This window comes from Castor canadensis, chromosome 1 (genome assembly GCF_047511655.1).
Source record: "Castor canadensis chromosome 1, mCasCan1.hap1v2, whole genome shotgun sequence".
NCBI lineage: Eukaryota > Metazoa > Chordata > Mammalia > Rodentia > Castoridae > Castor > Castor canadensis.
The window spans coordinates 16,597,401-16,620,372 of record NC_133386.1 but is presented as its reverse complement, the minus strand read 5'-3'; the positions used below and the strand labels follow the sequence as shown (position 1 = coordinate 16,620,372).

Genomic DNA, 22,972 nt, shown 5'->3' with positions numbered 1-22,972 from the left:
TTTTTTTTTTTTAAGCCATTTTTATTTGTTTAAGATAGCTATATAAGGAGTTTCATTATGATATTTCCATGTATATATGTATTATATCCCAAATTAGTTCATCCCCTCCATTTTTCTCCTTTCTACTTTAGTCCCCTTTTTATGGTGATTTCAACAGATTTAAATATTCTATGTTCATTCTTGTAGAGAAAGTACATCAACCATATTCACCTTCTTTACTTCCTTCTTTTATCCTCCTGTCTTGTTAGTGCCCTCCCCTTAGCATGACCAGTTTTTTATTCTCTCCTTCATTATTTAGGTGTCTGTTCATTGTCTACCACCATTTTTAAAGACATTAAATTATAAACAAATATAAGACACTTGTGTTTTCTATCACTAATATACTTTTATCCCAGTATAATCAGTTTTAGTTACTGAGTTTCATCAGGCCACTATTTGAAAAAGCAAAATGCCAACTAGACAACATGGATGCACACAACCGTGAATTTATAAAGTGTACAAATTTACAAAATGTTTGGGGCTGAAAAGTGTTTGATAAATGAGTGGATATAGGAACAAATTTATGGATGGGTGGATTAATGAATGGCTAGATCCATTAATGGGGTATTTATTCACTTTTTACAAAGGAACATTAGCTTCTCAAACAAATTTATTTCAAAATCCCTCCAGAGCCAACAGAAATTATTTATGCTTCACCTCTTAAAAAAAAAAACAGTGAAAATGTATATACAAAGTTTTTTCAGGTACACAAGTATTAAGGAAAGCAAAGTTCAACTCTTATATACAACTGTAATATTAGAATTAGAAGCAAATTCCTCAGCCTTTTCCCATAGGAACTTAGAGGGTTGTGGGTATCAACAGAGTTTGGTGCTTCAGATTTAGGTCCGGGGTCATTTTTCTTAAATTATAACCTTTTTTGTTCTTGCTTCAATAAACTTTGATCACCCTACAACTTTTGTGTGAACATGATTTGAAAATATGAAGAGGAAAGGAAGTTTGCTTGTGAGAAGTCTGGCTCCTTGATGTCCCAGCCTTAGGAGAGTCTTAGAGACCAAAATACTTGATGCAACTTGACAGGGGCTCCAAGAGAGAGCATCAAGTTACTGCCAGCACGCAGACAGGGCACATTCCCGCGATGCCAAGCCGCTGGTCAGGGCCAGAGGGTAGCAGGGGCCCTTCAGGGCATTCCTTCAAGGGATGTCACTGGGGGTGAGGCCACCTTGCAACTTGCCCTCCACTTCCATGAAATTATAAGTGTCTCTGTGCCCAGCCCCAGTGAGCAGTCTTTTCTGGGCACTGAATAAGACAGTCATTCTTAAAAGTCAAGAAGAGCAGCTAGCATGCATGAAATGATTTGCAAAATGTGGGATTTGATCAATGAGATGACAAAGGGTGTCTTGAACATTTTTGTTACTGGGTGTTGGTTCACAAAGTTTCTTTATAAAAGTGTCTTTACTTTTGTGCAAGTTTGGAACTCTTCATAATAAAAAAAAAACACTTTTTTTAATATGCTGGCATAATTTGGGCAGGAAGCCAGACTAAACGCAGAGGGAGAACAAATAAAATGTCTATATTAACCTCAGTTCTCAGGATGAAAAAGCAAATCAGTGTCTGTTATTGAGTGAAGTGCCCCAAGCTAGCCCTGCCCTATCTGATCAATGCGACCATGAAGTCACTGAGCCCAGCGCCAATGCAGATAAAACAGCTGCAAAAATAGAAACTGCCCTAGCCTTTGAAACTTGAGGAAAATAATAATTTGAAATTTAAAAACAAAGTCTCTGAAATGAATCCGTTTCCCCCCCATTCCTAATAACAACTTTTCACTTGAATTATGCATCACCATGACTATCTGAATTACAAATGTATGAATTATTCATTATTTGTAATGTGACTAAGTGTTTTGGCCCTATGTGCTGAAAGCCAGTGCCGAGCTTGCCTGGGACTCGGCTGACAAGGGGAAGGTGGCATCTGAGAGCTCTGGGGAGGCAGGTTACCCTTCAGAATCCCTGGCTGCTGAGGGGTAAGAATGGCAGAGTAGTATGCAGTGCTCTGCTCTGACCTCGCACTGTGAAACATCCCCACGTCTCCTGGCTCCCCAGCTTGTAACAGCTGCTACCCACTGGCACCACCTTCATTTTAAACCAGCTGGAGACAGAGTTCTACGTGATAAGCCTGTTATATTTGCAGAGTAAGCAGGAACACCTAATGGCTTGGCCCCTAACGACTCAGTGACTGGCCTCTGACTGGTCACAGCAGTGAGCACTGGCAAGCCAGGGAAAAAAATAATTAAACGAGTCTTTGTTGAAGCTCTCTATAAATCAGTCTTTTAAATGTGCTCAGTTTAAGAGTCCCTAAGTACCAATTCAATCTCACTGGCCTCTGAGAACTATAGAAACCCCAGGATATCCATGGCCAATTAGTCAAGCAAGAGGGACGTGTGTATGTGTGTGTGTGTCTGTGTGTCTGTGCACACTCGTGTGCTCAAGAGAACCAACACAGACCCTGAAAGAGTGCCCTGGGGAGAGGACACAGTGACACCCAAACAGAATTGTTGTCTTCTTTGAAAGACTGAAAGAAAGGGGAAAGAACACTTAGAATGATGGTAGTAAAGGGTAAGACTGATAATAAAATAGAGGAGAGGAGAAAAAAAGGCTAACCCATAGGGGATCCTTCAAAAAATGAAACTCAAACTTGCATTCTTACTGTAATCCACAAGGAAGGCCAGCAAGCCAGCTGTCCAAAACCTGAGGGTAGGCACTGTGAGTGACAGGGCAGGGAGCAGGGAGGTAGATAAATAGAAGAAAACACCAGCCATGCCAAAACCAAGGGGGGAGGAAAAATATGTGGTGTCAGAAACCAAACACAAGAATAAGAATGAAACTGTCAACGGTGCAAAGTAAAACCCTGGCTTGGCGATGTGCTTTTGCTAACAAAGAGAATGAGTACTTCATGCAGACAGTACCAGCAAATTTTAAAGACATGTGAGTGCGTGTGCGTGCATGTGTGTGTGTGTGTGTAGGGGTAACATGAGGTCTGCTGGCAGCAGTGGGTACCTTTTGCCACCATCGATCACAGCTTATCATTTCCCCCTGATATCTGTGGACACGCCCTCTGTTGAATGAGACAACCATCCATATGCAGAGGTTTTGTTTGGTTGCCGGGGACTCCGTGAACCACATGGATGCTGCATGGCTTTGTTCCCTGAGAGAAATTAGAGCCTGCACAGTGTCAGCAGGGCAGGGAGAGGAGGCCTGGCAGCGGGTGGCTCAGGAAGAGTGGGAATTCAGGAACTCGGTGGGCACTGTGGACAATCAGACTTGTCACAAAGGACCCTCTCCTGCACCCTCTCTGCTCGGTAAGACTCTGGTCTAAATCCCTACCACTTCTTCTCATCCTAAGTTTTATGTTTGTAGCACAGGGGACCTAAAATGTGACCTTTGCGGGTTTTTCAAACCATCAAGTAGAATGCTGTTGGGTTGGTTTACTTGGGTTTTTAGTGGTCATGTTATTATCTGTACCTGAGTTTTAAAACTTCCAAAATTCTAATTGCAGTTTCTCAGCACATTGGCTAGTTTCAAGTTCTGGAAACGCCTCTCCCAGAAGTGGGTAAGAAGTTAGAATACTGAAAGGCTTGGCTCCTGGTTCAGTTGAATGTCCAAAGGTTCAAGTTTGGCTGAATGGACTTTAAATAATGAAATCCCAGCTTCCCTCTCTGCACTTCCAGGCCAAACACATCCCAGACAAAACTGATGAAGTTAAACAAAGCAAAGTGCTGTTGTCGGCTGTATTGACTGTAATTATCTTTTGATAAGAAGCAGTGGGTACCTCTGCAGTTCCATCCTGCACAGTCACGGTCATTCCTCCTGTGGAGCCCCATCCACATGCTTGTCATGATCCAGAGTGCGATAATCCCTTCATCAGAGTAATGGAGTTAACTTCCCGCTGCCCACATCTTATGGACATGGGCCATGGGAACCCCCAGTGCTCTGCAAGCCTAAGAGCTGTTCTTTCTTGCCCAGAGAGCCATGCCTCTTAGTCTTCTGCTCCATCAGTTGTCAGGGGACTTAAAAGGACTAATAAACTGGTCTCTGGTTCAACTTAGATTAATGATAGATATTTGCTAAGCCAAGTGCCTGGGGCAAGGAATATAGGGTTTAAAAATAAACATATCAGTTTCCCTAGCAAGGACCTGGAGCCCGTGTGGTAGTTAGCTCCATCTCCCTGATGATAAACTGACTATTCTAATCAGTTGCAATCTATACAGCACAAGGAAATCTGTGAACTGAATGGCTTCAATAGCAGTCTCTTTGCCCTTCAAGGCCATAAGGATGAGCTAGAGTGAACTAGCAGGTCTATTTTTGCCCTACCTCATGGTTGACACATGGCCATTCCCAAGAAATGTTAGGAGATTACAGTAAATATTTTTTCCACCTTCATGTTGATATTCTAGCATCTCAGGGGAACTGGAAATAGGTTACTTAGCTCTCTAGACCTTCTGTGTATTCACAGAGGCTGGTGTTTGCTGCAAGAGAAAGAAGTCCTTATGGGATAGAAGTCAGGCGAGCCAGCTCACTGAGCACGTCAGCCCATTTCTGAAGGAAGGCGTTCTGCAAGAACCAGAAGGCAAATCTCTTGACCTTCAGGACACTTATGTTCTAATCCTAGGCTGCCACACTAACCTTGAAGCCTTAACAATTCAGTTCTTGTGCTTCTGAACTTTTATGTCAGTATTCCAGGGAACCTGAAGAAGGGGGGATGAAATGCAGACAATGATTGCCTTTTATTGCGTATGAAAAGGGCAACAGAGGCCATGATTAACCACCCATGCTTTGTAACCTTGAACTGTGGCCACTTTTATGCCAAAAACGCTGTTTTCTATTCCATGGAAATTTCTGGAAAAAAGAGTAAGAAAACAGGCATGCATCTGCTGTTAGATGCTGAATTGCACTCTGTAACTTGGATATGTGAAGGTAGTAATCATTTGTTTAACAACTTTTCTTCTAATTTTTCTACAAATTAAATTTCAGACTTGATTTGGGGATGATACTCAGAGTAAGTTTAGTGTGCTTTCAACATCTCTCTATAATACTGACAATTCAAGAGAAAGCATTTAAAATATAATACAGAATACACAAATTAGTCTAATTCCCTTGAAAGGAAAATTTAAATAAGCTAAGTTAGAATTCCTAATAATTAAAACCAATCCAAGTATTCTTTAAATAAGTGTGAAATTCTCTTTTGGAAAATTAGTAATTGGGAAGAAATGGAGAGTGAAGCTCTGGTCTTTCATAGCAAGCTCAAATATCTTGGGGAAAGAGAGGAGTGTTCACATCTCTCCTTCCAGCTGAAGTTTCACAACCTTGGAAAAGAAAAAAAGGAACAGAGGAAGGAAAGGTGGCTTTTACATAGCACTGAGGAGCAGGTTTGAGGTTTCTGGACCAGGGCTCATCACCCAGAACAACAGGTTACTTGATAGGATACAGAGAGCTTCCCCATCTACCCCCGACCCTCATTGCAACTGCAAACACTGCAGGACAGGGAATAAGCAGTGTATTGGAGAGGGAAGAATGGTAGAGGAGGTGTCAGTTAGCGAGGAGCAGAAAACAGCAGGGAAGAAGGAAGCACATAAAGTTGACCTCCGAGGATCATTAGTTCACACACAGACAACCAAACCGGGGCAGGGTGGTGGAAAGGGATGGGGAGCTTGAAATTGTTAAACAAGGAGGAAGTATGTTCTCACAAGGATCATTGAGACAGGAAATGAGGTCCTGAAAGGAGTACAGTGGGGGAGATGTGCCTTGTTCAAACAAGAAATGGTGGGAGGGTACCAATGTGTTCAGCAATAACATGAATTAAATTTATTCAGCTCTGTGTGCCAAGCATTGCGTGCATTGCCTTCTATTATATTATTTCCTTTGACTCAATGACATAGAATTCTACTTTAGAGATGAAGAAACTGAGGCTGGGAGGAGCAGTTGATAACAATTGAATCAAAGTCTTTGTTTTTAACCTCTAAGCCAAACTGCCTCCCAAGAAAGGATCCCAGAGGAAAGTAAGCCCCAGAATGCACATCATATCACCTGCCCCTTCCTGAAGGATCCTGCTTTATTTCTCCCAACATGACTTGTGCAGGTGTCAAAACCTAAAAGGAAGCTGTAGCTGGCATTCCAGCAAGTGGGGACACCTCCCATGCCAGCACACAGTGTAACTTCACAGCAGCCTTGTATAGTCTCCACACCCAACACTCCAGAGACGTAGGTCCTTATGGAAAGCCACTAACCCAAAGGAGAGCTCATGAGTGACAAGGGACTGTGATAGTGACAATCCAGCAAGGGGTGAAAGATGGGCTTTTCCAGTCCTAAGTTATAACTGGGGACATTTAGCACAGTTACAGAGAACTCAGCATCCAGGTGTCCACAGTAAGTCTATTCCTCTCAGTGTCCCTGCTCTGCATCTACATCTGTGTGCCAAGGAAGCTGGGTAGCTCCACCCCCAGGAAGTAGCAAACAGTCCAGCTTCCTACCTTAGCCTAGAGCTGCCCAGTGCAGTGCCCAGAAACCTGCTCTTATCTCTATATCTAACTTATAACACACAAGTGTCATGGGACAGTCATGTGCCTGTCTCCTCCATTATACTATGAACTTTTTAAAGGCCAGAGCTGAACTTTTATCCTGCATCACCAACATGAGACCACAGCCTAACACAAGTACTATGAAATTATTTGCCAAATGACTTGTGAATAGGTCTTTCACTAAATGCAGATCCCCTCAAAGGACTTTCTTCAGTTGATCAGTCTTACTTTTGTTTGCACTAACATGATATACTTGCTTATTAGTTAATAAAGTTCTACAGTTTGAACCTTGAATATCCCCAAAGGCCCATATATGGAACGCTTGTTGCCAGCCTGTGGCACAATGGGGAAATGGTGGAAACTTCAGGAGGTGGGGCCTAGTGGAAGGAAGTTAGGTCATTGCAGGCCTACTCTTGAAAGACTTATTTGGACCCTACCCCTTCTGTCTCTTTTTTTTTTTTCTCTCTCTCTCTCTCCCCAGACCATGATGTGCTGCCTTATCAAAGACCCAAAAGCAAGGAGCCAACTAACCATGGCCTGAAATCCCTGAAATCATAAGCCAAAATAAGCCTTTTCTCCTTCAAGTTGATTTATCTCAGGTATTTTTTCAAAATGACAGAAGTCTAACACAAGGCCTGAAACAAACCTTAATCTATATCAAATCCCTGATCCTTTATATGCTCTCTGTAAGTGGTAACATCATTTTTCACCACCCTTCCCTGCCACTGCCCCAAAACGTGAAAGCCAAGATGCAGATAGGTTAGACCTCTCAATCCTATACTTATGTAATTCATTTTTTAGCATTTTAAAATCTAAATGCTAAATTTTACATGTAAATTCACGACATTCTAACAGTCTCCACTTTGGGATATAAAGGTTTGTTCTGTCTTTTTTTTTTTTAATATTAGGATATAGTCATGATACGGGGGTCTCACAGTGACAATTCTGATTAGACTTATATGGTACATTGGTTACATCGCCCCCGTCGTCTCTCCCCCCTCAGCCCCCTCCCACCCCACTTAAAGCAATTGCAAGAGGTTTTCTAGCTCTGCTTCAAATAGGCATATGAAGCCCATCTACCATATACCCTCGCCTTAATCTTCTTAGTTTACCCTCCCTCCTCTCACTAATTCCCCCCACACACACACACCCCAACTGTGCCTATTTTACAGTCCTGGTTTTCATAATTAATATTTGAGTTGAAGTTCAGAGGGATGTCTCAATGTAAGCCCTCTGTGGGTGTGCCTTACTTTGGTCTGTTCAATCCCTTCGAATGCTCTCCCCTACCCCTCTGTCTTTTAAAAGTAAATACTTACTCATGCTTTTGTGGTTTATATTTTCATCCATGTCTTTAATAAATCTACTGAACAAAATATCTGGGATGCACCAACAGCTCCTAGCATGAAGGGTTTTTTTTGTTTTTTAGTTTTGGGGTTTTTTTTGTTTGTTTTGTTTTGTTTTTGGTGGTGGTGGTGGTACTAGGTTTAAACTCAGGGCTCGCACTTGGTAGGGCAGTGCTCTACCATTTGAATCACACCTTCTGCCCTTTGGTGTTGGTTATTTTTGAGATAGGGCCTTGTTTCATGCCTGGACCATGATTCTCCCATTTGTGCTTCCCAGTGGAGCTGGAATGACAGGTGCATGCCACCACACCCAGCCAGTGGTTGAGATGTAGTCTCATAATTTTTTGCCCAGCCTGGCCACCAGTTGGGATCCTCCCAATCTCCACCTCCCAAGTAGCTAGGATTACAGGCTTGAGCCACCATGCCTGGCTAACATAGGAGGTTTTCAATAATATTTTTAAGATAAAATAGAAGCCTACTCAAAACAGACTGTCTGATAAAATCTTGGCTTCCCTTGCAGACATCTGTAAACTTGAAAACCGAAGAAAAATTAAAGGGAACTCTTGCTACTCAGGATCTTTTAAATCGGAATATTGAAACCAGAAGCCCCTGGAGGCCATCCTTTTCTTAAGATGCTCTGGGGAGGGGTTGGACATTGGGCTCAGTCGGAAGCCATCCAGGCCCTTAGCCAACCATGGCCCACCCGTACTCTCATTTGACCATGATCTATCTTTTATTTGTTGGGGTTCTGCCTAAGGTTCTTTCTAGGGCAGAAATGGTGCCAATATGGAAAAGAAGGCAGAAAATCAAGTTCTTCACTTCAGAGGTGCTTGCCCAGCCTACTACATGTACAGCGCACATGGCAGTGTCAGCCAGACATCCCATGGTATCATCCATCATTTTCTTGTGGACGAGTTGGAAAAACATAGTGTACTTAGGTTAGGTTTTGAGCAGGCAGTACACTATGCTGGTTTGATTAATGAGCTGAATTTCAGCCTGGAGGAAGGTCTTTGGTACTATGAAATGTGTAAGACTTTTCCCAGTGACTTGAGGGAAACACCAAAGGCATGTTTACCAAATAAATAGATGACAAAAAAAGATGTGAGAAGCTACTAAGATTAGAAAGTATCGAAAGCATTTAATTGTATTGGCCTAAGAATAAACCAAAAGCAAAGGCACAACATTTAATAGGAATAAATACTAACTGCCACATTAAGATTTATAAAACACAATGGCAAAAACATGAGTTGGGGTGACCTGACTTCAAGACTTTTTATGAAAAATCCAGGAGCTTACTAATATTAATAATAACCCCAACTTTTTAAGTGCCTAATGTGTGTCACTCACTCTGAGTCAAGAATATAACACAGTTAACAGAAGGGAAGGCAAGTTCTACTTGCGGTCACATAAATTAGAGTGGCCAGGTCAAGGCCAGGAAATATCTGACCAAATACAAACTGGTCAAAGCACCAAATGGAGATTATGTCTTCAATCCCAGATGACATACTCTAAGAGGGACTTTGACAAACTGAGCTTTAGGCCAAGGAAAACAGAATGGTGAAGGGTACCCAAACCATCATAGTGAACAAATGTCAAAGGAAATGGGGACATTCATTGTGGAAGGTAAATCTTAGGAGGAACATGATAGAAGTCCTTCAGATTTTTCTTGGCAATGTTGAAAGGGGATCCAATGTACTTTGTGTAACAGCAGAGAGTAGAGTTTGGGTGGATAAGGTAGAGCTGGAGGTAGCAGATGGTATCTGCACCCTTTGGTCATAAGGACCAAAATCATGACTAGCTTAAGCAAAATAGGTATTTACTGGACATACATGAAGGAGCTCACCAATCCCTAGAAAGGGTAAGGAACCAGACTGGGGACACAGAGGAATCAGATGGCACCAGAGGTCTTGGTGTTAGGAAGTTCTTTACTGTCTTGCCTCAAACTGTCTCTAGAGTAACAGCATTCTGACCATGTCATTGATCCTGTGTCACTTTGCCCAAGATCCAAGTCTGAGGAATATGAATAGTCATACACCTATCCCTTGACTGTCCCAGGGAAATGAGAGGAAGAGTCTGGCAGAAGACACTTCCAGAGATTTCTTTGTCTTCCACAGCAGAGGACAACCCATCTAGATTGATTCGTCCAGCCAGGGCTGCTTTAGTGGAAAGCAGGTTATTCCCTGGAGGAAAATTATGGTTTTCTTAGGAAGGATTTAAGGCAAGTCCAAAATGAAAAATGGCCACTACACAGAGCTCAAGATGAAGAAATACTTTCTAAACATCAACATGGTCCAAGAATGTAATGGCCAATGAGGTCACCCTCATTCAAGATACTCAAGCATAGATCACAGGATCCTTACCAAGGGAGTTCCAATTTGAAGTTGGCTGAACTTGGAGATCCTTTAAATTCTAAGATTCTATACCTCTAAGTAGTTGCCAACTTGGAAACACGTGAGCCGTTTTTTTCAAATAATTTCTGCCTACCTTCCTTCCTTGTTCCCAAAGACTCTAATGTTCGCTTGCCATCCCGTATCTCCCTGTCCAACAAAGAAATTCTCCCCAGTCTTCTACTGTTTTCTCAGTGCCTTCTATTAGTAAAATATCCCAGAAAAAAAGAGACATGAGGCTAATTAAATGGAAAAGTTTTTTTTTTATTCAGAAATCTTTTTAAGTATTAAGAATGTCTAACTTGTAGATTTAGGCCATGGAAGAAATATCTGTAAAAAATGAAAAAGGGACTTGGTTAAAGAAAATTAATCGCTAGAGTTATCTAACAACACTGCAAATGTTGGCTTCCTCTGCTACTGCTATTTAGTTTGGAATGGATCCAGTCTTCCCCTTGCATAAGAGGAGACAAGAGCTGTTTGAAGCCATTAACAACACCAATAGGAGGGACATTTGAATTAATAACTCAGAGGCCAGTCAGCCAGGAGGAATTTTGAGCATAATCTTTTCCTTTGACTTTTTTTGTAAGACTGATATTTTGCTATATTATACTTGATCTGACATCCCCCTATGGAGCCAAATAATTTATCTTCCCAACTCTCTTTGTTTTTTAAATTGACCTAAGTTAAATGTTTTAATTTATTTGCATGGAGACCCCTTCTGTGGATTGTGTTGGGTGCTATGAAGTATGATGTCTTTGCACAAAGAATTCTTTGGAATTTAGCAAGAAATAGCAAGAAGTATAAGAGCATATGGAGGTGCTCTGAAACTAATGCTAGGGGAACAGAGTTAGACATGAAACCACATGTAATGTTTTGTGTAAATTTATTAAAAAATTAATGTTTTTTTAAAAAATTTTATTAGCATATAATAGTTGCACAGAGAGATAAATTGTGATATTTACATATGTGCTTACAATATATCTTAGTTAGATTTACCTCCTCCTTTGTTCTTTCTCTTCCCCCCTCCTCCCTTCTTAGAACAACTTTAACAGGTTTCATTCTTCTATTTTCATATACAGATATAAAATACATCCTCCATCTATACCCTCAAAACCCCCTTTCCTTGTACCCACCCCCTCCCAGGGATACCCAACCCCAGAGGAGACCTATTTTACCCTACTACCCTTCATTTTTTAAAGCGTGTATTGATAGTCCAGTGGGTTTTGCCTTGGTACTTCAGGCCTGTATATCATGCTTAAATCAAATTAACCCCCCACCCCATTACTTACTCATTCTCCATCAGCGAGGTTTTGTTGTTGTTCTATTTCACTCATCCCCACTTGGCATTGTACAACCTCACTTTTTGGGAAATCCTCTCGTAATGTATTTCTGGATGCCTCAAGAGCTAGTTCTTAAAGACACCACTTGGTCCCCACTACTGGTTTCCTCTTTCCTAGCTTTGGCCTCCTCCCACAAAAGGCACTGTATCTGCCATGAGAAGCACTTGTTCCAATAGCACCCTCCCAGGATGATCACGTACACCCTAACCAGACAGTGGAGCTCCCATTCTGTGCTAGAGGGGAGGCAGGCAGTCCTGCCCTTCACGTAGCCTTTAATGGATTCTGAAGAGCCACACCGTAACAACAAAGGTTCTCAGCCATCCTCTAAGGGGCCTGCCTCAGGGGTGCAGTGGTCCATACCTATGGACCTCACACTTGACAACCAGTCTGTTCACAGTGCAGAAGCACCACCATTTGTCAGGCCCTGGCAGCCTCAGGAATGAACAACTATGTCCATTCCTAGGGGACTCTCACCTGGCCCTTCTGCATGGCAAAAACTATGACCCAGTGATCTAACAAGGGTATAACTGAGCAACATGGAACTCATTGAAATTCAGAATTTCCAAGATCCCTTATGGCTCTAAAACTCTTTGCTTTTTTTTTCTTTTCTTTTCTTTTCAGGACATCTGGATCTTCCTCTCTGCTGCCTTTCTGTACCCAACCCATTTTTCTCTATCTGGAGGAAAGTCACAGGGTGTGTTTGGTTTCTGTCAGGGAACCCTACCTGGGTCCATCTGCACAAGGCATCACCAATTGACTAGCTTCAAATTCAATGCATTTAGTCAAATGTCCCTCACTCTTGCCCCCGGCCTCCTAGAGTGGCATGCCATTATGTCTCCTCTACCCCCTCCAAGGACATCATCCACACAATACTGAGCAATTCCCACCCAACCTTGTGTGATCAGAGTAATTCTCACTATGAAAAGAGGACCTGACGGACAATATCTGCTTACCCTGGCAGCTGTCACAATATCACTTCCTCTTACAGCCCAGATTTGCCCTTGCTACATTCTGTGGGCTATGTGAACACAGCCAGGTTTCATGATCCAAGGAAATCTTCTTATTCATGGAGACCATGACATCTTAAATGATCCAGTCAAAACTTTTTGACTTCTTTAATGTTCATGTTGAAAATTACCCCACTGACCATTGTCAGTGGGCTGGAAGGAATATCCTATCCTAACAGTAAAACGCACATTTATATATTCAGATGGCTAGTTTGGAAGAGAAAACAATAGCAGGGGAAATCTCTGTGGGACCTCTACAAGGGATTAGCTCAACTGGCTGTGGAATGTCAGTGCCTCACCAACTGATACCCAACTAGGAACCATTTCTCTGTCTCCAACTCAAGTGCCTCTCAGGAAGGGAACATTGCAGACATCACACATACAGAGCATTTGTGTTTCCAGTGAGGTTGGCGTGTTTGACTGGTGTCAACACAATTGTCATATGATTGCTTGATAGACAAGCACACACTAATGCTGGGCCTCGCCTCTTGGCCACCGTTACTTTCATTCCCACCTGTAGTTGCCATGGCCAGAGCTCACTGAGATTATGAGATGAGGTCATCTGAACCAGGAACTCGGTCAGGAATCAGAGACTAAGTGCTTTGATGGGCAGGCCATTGCTTCGGCCACAACATCACCATCAAAACAATGCTATTGATAAGCCTAGAATTTGTAGGGCTCTGAGAACACTGAAGTCCTGTCATAACTCTCAATTAGAAAAGCATATCTAAAGGTTTTAATATGCCTTGAGATGTTTCACTTTAATTTAGTAAGCTTAGATACTGGTAAGAAAAATCAGACTTTTTTTTTTCAAGCTGCTTCTACGAATAGCTGTATTTCATTGCCTTGTTTATTTTCAGTAAGGCTAACAAAGAGTAGATTATTTCCTGAAGTTGGCAGTTGGTTATTTTCTCAAGACTCAATATCGAGGAGCAGGAGTCCTCATTGAACAAACACTTCCTGAGCACTTGTTTACATGCTGAACACTGAGCTGGTGTCTAGGGACACAATGCTGAAAACAGCAAAGGCAACTCCTGTCCTTACAGGACTGATAGTGTAGTGAACAATGTGTCCCAATGGTAAACCTAGCCTATTGACCAGGCTTAACTGCACAGGGACCAAGCATTCAGTTCAAGTCCTCAGCCACAGGTCTAGAAGAATTCCTTAAAAAAAAAGCCCCTGTGACCAGAGTTGACAGCTCAGCTACAGACATCCTGGGACTCAAAATTACAGAAAGTAACAGGTTCAGGTCCAGAATGGCTCAACTGACCCTGCCTGTGGCTATGCCAAACTAATTTCATTATTATTATTAATTCCAGAGACTACATTTTTTTTAATTGAGAATTCTGTAGGGGCTAGGTGCTCAGCTCATCCCTCTAGAAGCTAGGCCCTCAACTTAGCCCCTCATGTAATCTTAGCGTGGCAAAGATCCTCCTGATATTCTTTCAGGGATCTGCTTAGCTCTGGAGGACAAGAAGGAGAATCTCAGAGTTCAGTCTTACTGTCCCTTGTGCCACAGAAATCATCTAACTTGCCACTTCGTGTCATGGTAATAGGATTCCTCTAGGCTGGGAAACAGTGGGGACTTCTTTGCCTTCAGAGGGAGACTCCCCCTCTTGCTGGAACCCACCACCGTTCAACACACGTGGCCAATAGGGGAGCGCTTTCGGTGTAAATAAGGTCAGGTAGATGAAAAGGTTTTGTAAACTGGGAGGTGCTATGAAACTGTAGGACATCAGTATAATCATCACAAAGGACAGCAGCAACATCACAGTCTTGCTGACTTCAAACCAAGGACCATTACCTTTATTTCTCTACTCTTTCCATTATCTTTTTCCTGTCTTTATTGTGGTATAATTTATATGCCATGGAATGAGCGATTTAGATGGGCTATCCATTGAGTTTTGTTCATTACTTATTGACTAACAATGTCAAATGTTATATTTTAGCTGTTATATTTAGAACTACAAATTTAATTAGCATATATGTTATGGATTGACTGTGTCCTCCTCCAAACTCATATTCTGTGATCATGTTTGGACACAAATATCTCCTTTATGGAGATCATTAAGGTTAAATGAGGTCATAAAGATGGAGTCCTAATTTGATAGGCCTGGTGCCCTTATATTAAGAGGAAAAGACACCAACGCTCAAGCACAAAGAGGTCATGTGAGACCACAATGAGCAGGTACCTGCCTACAAGCCAAGAGAAGAGCTCTCAGAATGAAAATTACCTTGCCAACACCTTGAAATTGAACCTCCTAGTATCTAGAACTGTGAAGTAAACTTCTTGCCACTCAGGCAACGGTATTTTTTACAGCAGCCCAAGCAGACTAAGGAAATACATTTTTTTGCTACATTTAATACTTATACTTGATAACATATGTCAGCAACCCACTCTTCTTTTTTTTTTCCTAATGGTGGCTTTTTGTTTTGAAATGCTAACTTTTTGCCTCTTTTAATCAACAAGATGTTGATCTTTTATACTGTAATAGTTTTAATGTTTTTAAAGTGCCATTATAGAGCTGAAGGTGTGGCTCAGGTGGTAGTATGCCTGCCTAGCAAGTGCAAGGCCCTGAGTTCAAACCCCAGTACTACCAAAAAAAACAACAAAAAAAAGAGAGACAGAGAGAGAAGTAAAGTAAAAGTAAACAGTTACAAATTATTCTAACATATTTGTTTCCTTTTGTCAGACACCAGTCCAACAAGCATTTGAAAGGTTGAATATTTTCTTGAAAATTTAGTTTATGCACTTTTTTGAAATACGATTGCAAATGTATTCCTTTTGCAAGCCACTGTTTCAACACTCTGAGTAGAAAAAGGATGAAATGAGATTAAACCAAAAAAGAAGGTGGAGCTGGCTTCAAATCTTCAAGACTACATATATATGAGACTCCCAAGAAAAAATAACCAGAAATTTATTCCACATAACACTTTCTGGAGTGATTTACAAATCAAATTGTAATTTCTCTTACAGCTCAAGCCGAAGAATTAGAGTCCAGTTGCATATTTACATACTCACCGAATCAGACCTCAAGGTGGCTTCTCTGAACACATTCTCCCTAATTAGCAGCAGGAAGATCTAAGGAAGATGCAGACTTGATCTGGAGCCCATTTTTGGCCTTCTGACTAGTGTATCCCCTTTCCACTGCCTAGCAAGGGCTGCTCCTGGAGAACCTGAGATTTCAAGCTGCCGTCCCCAAGCTCCTGCCCTTTCTTAACTCATTCTCCCCATCAAAGTGTATTTGCTTGTACCATCAGGCTCCAGCTTTCTGTTAGCAAACTGACACATGGATCTCCGGGTGACAGGATATTACTGCTCAATTTGTCACTCCTTCTTGCTCATTAAACACATTTGTATTTAAACCATGCCCTTGTAGAGTTCATTTGAAACAATCATTTTGATGTCATCAATTCCAGTCTTTGCTCTCTAGTTGCATTGGTGTCATAGGCCCAACATTCATCTTTACCAAGTTTGATTCATTTTTTTCTTCATAGGAATATAACATACAATGCTCCCTTAAGGCTGGAGAAACACAAATAATCACTTTGAGTGGCATTAATACATGTAATGTCAATAGAAAGTAATTTTTAAATATAAATTAAAACCTATTAACACTTTGAAATCCTAATAGACCTACTCTTCTGTTTATTCTGGTTACTTGATATTACAAAGTACATAAAGTTTTCTTTGAGTAAAACAGGAAATAAAAAGGAATTAGCCTACAATGCCCCCAAAGGAGACATTTCCCCTGGGACTGAGTTGCCAAAAAAATTGGAGTGTTTCGGAATGTATGATTGAAGAGAATTCCAACATGAGAAAAGCAATAGAATTCTTCTCTCTCGGCAACCACAAAGCCTATGAACCCCAAGACACCTCTGGTTCTAGGTTGTTTTGCAGTAGAGGAAAGAATACAGCATAAGAATGGCCCATCTCCTGTTCATAGGATAGTTAGACTTGTCCTCACAGGAGGCCATCAAATCCACATGGTGCCCAGCCCCTGGATGAACCATTCAAGGATGGAGGCCATACATGTCCCATCCTCAGTGGGGAATTACCAAGAGTATTATACCAGAAGGTACTTTATATGTTTTGGGAACCCAATCCACTCATCACTTTGCTATAAACTAGAACTGTCAGAAATTAGAATCTGAATCTGAAATTCTGTTAGAATCTCTACTGAAGTTTGAATCTAAAAGGAGAAAAGAAATTGGTTCTACTTCATGTGGGGCTTAGCATCTGAAATGGTTGTCTGCTGGTTCATAATGTCCACACAGGGGTTAAGTCCCTCCTTCCAGAAATCTGCCCATGTGTACCCAAAATTATTATTATCTGTGTTCAACCCTGGGAGCATGACAAGCTGAAGGGCTGCCAGCATGGCTGGTTGCCTTTTCTTCTTTAAGTAAATAGATCTGGCTCTGGGCAGCCTTTCCAGACTGACACACTTTCCAGACGTGAATGTTATTTTATTAAGATATGTAGTGACATGAAAATATTTGTATTGTCAATATATCTTGTTCAGCTTGAAAATCTATGGCAGGTCTCCAAGTAATCTCATTTCCACAGATCAAGTAGACCAGTCAGAAGTAATGACAAATGTTGCAGGAGACACCATGTTTATTTATAACAGATTGATAGCGTATCTAGTTGTGTGCTAAGAAGTGAAAATAAGTTTGTGCAAACCCTTCCTTGCCCCCATAGCTTAAGAAACAGGAGGCACACCTCATCTGAGCCGTTTTACTATATAAATTAATAAAATGGTTTAACCTCAAACAGGATGTAGATGAGCTATATTTTTGCCTAATTGACTTACCTTCAGCCTTTTGCTCTCCAACAGTATTGTCCCATTAGAATACAAGGCTGGTCTTTGAAGTGGACCTCTTCTTAACAGGGTCCCTTTAATGAGTCGTTTGTATGTACCCTACCTAGCTTAGTAAGTTTCACTGCAATAAATAATCAAAAGGGAAGGAGTTGATGAAAAGAAATGGAATTGAAATCTGGATGTGGGTAGAGGTGGCTGAACAGTCTTCATTTAAGGTGTTGGTTCCTCTTCTCTTACTATATTGTGCAATCTGGAAACATCTCTTGAAATTCTGGTTACTGTCTTCAGGACATCCGAAAAAGAGCCACCTCCACACTTCCCCTCTGCCACATTGTGTCACCCAACTTGGCAAAGCAGAGAGAGTGGTCTCCCTAGTCAGTCTCAGACGCCTCTGGTGGACGATTGAATAAGGCAACAAAAAAAACAGATGTAGCCATGAGCTAAGGAAGCACATAATTTCAATTTTGAACTTGACCGATATAAGGAAAGACAACACACACCAATATGATACAAGTACTAATAAATACACCAGAATACAAACACAGCCATGAGTATTTCCAATGTATTTGGAAATGGTGCAAATAAGAAGGGATCCCAGAGGTGGAGTTACCCATCCAACCATCCTTCTGTCTATGCCTTCAACATCCTTTTATTCTCCTCTAAGTGCTGGATACTGGGCCAGATGCCAGCAACTCAAAGATGAAGAATTTGTTCCTGTCCTCAACTTGTTCATAGTCCAAGAGTGGAAGAAGAGTTGAAATAATTAAATAAAAAGAACCATGCAGTGGAAGGTGCCCACAAGACTGTGCCCACTGCTGAAGAGGTGACAAGGAGAGAGCAAGCAGTCAAATATTCTTGGAAGCTCAGGAAGGGCCATAGTAGACAGAAGTGTACCAAAACAGAATTTGCATAGATGAGGAAGAACAACAGCAAACAATAGATAGTAAGCTTGCCTTATTTACATATTTATTACATAGTTTTGATTGAGTGTGGTCAAAATTAATAAGCTTATAAAAACAAAAGAAGAGGCTGGCAGAGTGGCTCAAGCATCAGGAGTGCCTGTTTAGCAAGTGTGACGCCCTGAGTTCAAACCCTAGTACTGCCAAAATAAATAAATCAAAAGAAATTTCCCAAACAAAGACTAAATTCCTGTCCATGTATGATGCAGCTCAGTAGGTGCAATGAAGCTCTCAGTCTGTTCTGCATTATCATCAGCTGTGTTTAAATTGTGTGATCTGCTGAGTGATTCCCTGCTCTTCATTTTGTTTAAATCTGCCTCATCCCCCCAAAAGCAAATGGTGCCACAAAAAGCAAGGTAAAAGCAAATGTGCTTAATAAAAGTGATAAAATGAACATTTGAGATCTGTTGAAAGGCAGCCTGTCTTTGGTGGAAGTGGAGAGGCCTTAAAGAAAAACAAATCAAGCACCTGCAGTACAGCACTGAACTCCATGTGTCTGAGCATGCACGAGTTTTCCTCAACAGCAGTCTCCTCGGAACCATAGACCAGAGGGTACCAGGGTCCACTATAATAAGGTATGGTAGACACTGCTGCCATACGTAAGCAACTCTACATGTATTAACTTGTTTAATTCTCACCAAGTCTGCATGTAGATCTCAGTATTTCACAGGATACTGAGAGAGATCAAATTCCTTGTCCAAGTTAAGTAACACCCATATCGTAGAGCTGGGGCTTACACAGAGGCATTGGGCCACAGGGTGCACACTTGTGCCCATGATGCTAAGTTTGATAGACAGATGTGAAGTGATGTTTGCTTATTTCTTTGTGGTTTTCTTGGAGGTTTTTTTGTTTGTTTGTTTGTTTGTTTGAGATTTGGCTTACTATTTAGCCCAAGTTGGCTTCCAGTTCTCAATTCTCTACCTCCTAAGTGCTGGGATTACAGATGTGTGTCACCCATGCCCAGCTTGAAATGACATTTTTTGAAAAGAGTCAGGGCCATAGATTTTGTGAAATAACAGCAGAAACATGACACTGGGTGTCAGCAGAGCTTAGAGATCCCACTTTTGGAAAGTAGAGAATGGTCAGGATGGAGTTAGCCATTGGCTTCTCAACTGGGCTGAGAGCACCAGTAAGCACAAGCAGTGGTGGTCTAGGTACTCAGAGCCTTTGGCTCAATGCGATGTGTTATTTAGTCTCCCAAAGATTCATGAAGAAAACTTTGATGCTTTTATCTCAGATCACATAACTTTAAAATGGAGTTTTATATTATTGAATAGGTTATAAAATTACCCTGATATTTTCCCTTGTTTCTTCTTCCTTCTGATATATAATTTAAGTTGTTTCTTTGATGTATTTAAAAATCACACTTGCAATGAACATATCCTAATGAAAAAACTCAAACTTGAAATTACAAAGTAATTCACATTTAACTTAGAAACAATTCATAAATACATATAAATCTAAAAAGTATTTAAATTGAAAGTTACATAAACTAAAAGTTATTTCTCTTCCTAACATCTCTCCACTCTTACTTTCCTGAGGCAATACTGCTATCCATGCTTACGTGACTAGTTGCTGATGCATATGAGTGACATCAGGGTAGTTTGTCATTTCTTTTCACAAATATGGAAGCAGTGCACATTTTATCCCACAGCTTACTTCACTTACTTAATAATACATCATTGACAACCTTCTAGCTCCTTCTTTTGATAGTCACACAGTCCTCTACACCATCAGTGTTCCACCATTCCCCAAGGCATTGATGGCTTCCAGTTGTGTGCTTCTCCAAGCAATGTTAATACAATTATCACTATCTACCTATCCCACCTTCCTGTGCCTTTAAGATTTAGAAATTGGACAATCTCTGGACTTTTTATCAAAGACCCACTCCTATCTTTTAGGGAAATGGCTCCCTACAATTTACTCCTAATAGCATACTTTCAGGCCTAAAATTTCAATTAGGTCTCACAGTCTACTTCTTATAGGGCAGTGTTTCTCTAGCGAATGGCAGGCAAGTTATCAGCAAATGTGAGCACATCTTCCTGGGTGACTGCCTCAACCTACTTAATTGGCACCAATGAAGCAAAAGCTTTATCTAAAAATATTGATTTGAATTTCTCCTGTTAGCATTTTCTTGATCATAACTTTTTCTCAGTACTGTGGATTGAATCCAGGGTCACTTTGGTCATGTCCCCCAGCCTTAATGATCATGACTTTTAAAAATCGAAGTCCAAACACCAAAGAAATCCCAAGTTCACAGCAGGTGCTCCTGGAGTGGGCTTGTAGGTGGTGACAGCTGACATGGAGTGAGCAAAGGCATAAGGCAAGCACCAATGGCCCATCTCTGAAAGATTGCCTTTGTCAATATATGTACCTTTGCACAGTCTCAAACCAATTCTAATGGGCAAAGAAGAGAAAAACAAAACAGAAAGTGTGAGTTCTGCTGTCTCCACACTGCCTGCCTCAGCAATGCATGCCCAGCAGTCAAGGTCAGCTTTCAGCAAATCCAGCCTGTTCCTCCTGCTCCCTCTGCCCTCCCCACCCCACCTCTTGCTCAGGTAAGTCCCATTTCCTCTATGCTCCACAACAAGGTTACTCACTCCTACAAAGCGAAATCCCCAAGGTGAGAACTCCATTGTCTGCATCACCATCATTACCATCTCATGCCTGGGGCCTGAACAGGGCCTGCCTCGCACACGTGTGAAGACACAGGTGACCTGGGATATGCCATGTACTCCCCAGGTGCTGTTCCAAACAGATCATCATTTTGTTGAATTCTCACAAAATTCTAAGGGTAGATTCCATTAACATCCCTTTTACAGATGTGGAAACCGAGAGGCAGAAACCCATGCTCTTAAGTACTGGGCTCTGTCGTTACCCACAAAGTGCCCTTGATCTTCTGGTTTAATATGACTGTAAAAGTCCTCTCTATGCTCTTAGTCATGTTTACGACCTCAACTCATGACATGATTCCTAAGCCTACCGGGTTCCTTTTTTGTCTTCATCTTGCTCACAGGCTCTTCCTCCAGTTTGGTAACTACCCTTTAGATCTAGAGCTCACTAGAGAACTTGGGGCCCTGAAAGGAGGAGGAGCCTTGCTCTCCTATTCAATCACATCAGCTGTAATTAAAATATCTCAGTCCCGGTTATAAGTGCACCAGGGCCTCTGGAAGATTCTTTTTCCCAAATTCTGGGCCATGGAATAATGTCACTCTTTCCCTTGAATTTTAAGAAATCAGCATTCCATACATTTAGAGTTCATTAGAATTGTTTATGGCTGAGTTTCCCTCACTGGCTATCACACACTTTCTCCCAAGGTGACCATAAGGAGCACTGTGACCGCAAATTCTGACTCATTGGTTGGAGATTGAGTTTTCCTCCTTCCCCCTGTGTCCCCTGGGAAATGAAACTGTCAGCAAGCTAAGTCAGGAGTTTTTTGGAGGTCTGCAATAAAAGGAATGAGACATCCAGGTAAGGCTTGGCAGGACCAGCTCCCCCATCATGGCCAGACCTTGTGCCTGTGTTGTGATGTGGCTGGAGGCATCTGGTGTCTTCTCTACCTTGTCACAGGAGCAGTGCCACACCCTCCCCACTATCACTGTTATCATAGTCTGCCTCTTTAAGATCATGTGACAACCCTCTTCCCACTCCTTACCTCATCACACACACACACACACACACATGCACACACAAACACAGGCTCCTACTCTCCTAGAAGAAGTTGTATTTCACATCTTCCAAAGCCAAGCACGGTGCCCAGGGCTTGGGTGCAGTTCCAGCCAGCCTGAGCCCTGTTCCCAATAGTGCAGCTCCACTCTGGTGTATTCTGTCTTTAACATTGGGCCCTCCAAACCAGACTAGCAGGCCCTGCATCTGGGACCTACCTCTTGGACACTCTTCTCGTCTCTTCTCTTCTCGTCTCTTCTCTTCTCTCTCTCCTTTTCCTCTTCCTCCTCCCTCCACTCTTCCCCTTGCCTCCACATTCACCAGGTGCCCTCATTTTCACCCCTGTGTTTCTGTGCATCTCTTTCACTCATTTGCTCAGTTAGTAACTCCCTTCTCTGTTGTGGGCCCTTGCTCTATCAACTGATCTTACAAGCCAATTCAGGACTGATAACCAACTAACTAATAGTAATAATAATAATTGTAAGTCCTGTCCTTGGGATACAAACTATGAGCTGTCTAAAAACAGAAAACGGAGCAATTATTTTTGCTTGACCAGAAAGCTATGAGAAGAGCTAACATATGAGTTGAGTCTTGAAGGATGAGTAGGAGTTCTCTGGTAAAGGACAGGAAGGGCATTGGAGGTATGGAAGTCAAGCACTCCAGGAAGAGGTGACACAGGAATTATAAGTGGCCTGTGTGGTAACAGTAGGAGGCAGAGTGGGCAATAGTTTTCATTTACCAGTGTATATAGGTTAGGAAATAGCAAAAACTGGTCCCTCAGGAAATACTTAATTTGAATATGGAGCAAAGTAGGATAAAGCCAGTTTGTTTGGGGTTTTATTTGGTTGTTTTGCAGTGTTTAGGATCAAGCCCAGG

The 22,972-nt window shown here is 41.7% G+C and overlaps 1 long non-coding RNA gene across 1 annotated transcript; it reads left to right on the top strand.

Moving 5' to 3' along the window:
- Positions 1-3,001: 3,001 nt before the first annotated feature.
- LOC141423127 (uncharacterized) lies at positions 3,002-16,017 on the top strand. The gene is made up of 2 exons (XR_012447779.1): positions 3,002-3,355; positions 15,626-16,017. It is a non-coding gene; the product is annotated as an uncharacterized lncRNA (long non-coding RNA).
- The last annotated feature ends 6,955 nt before the right edge of the window (positions 16,018-22,972 follow it).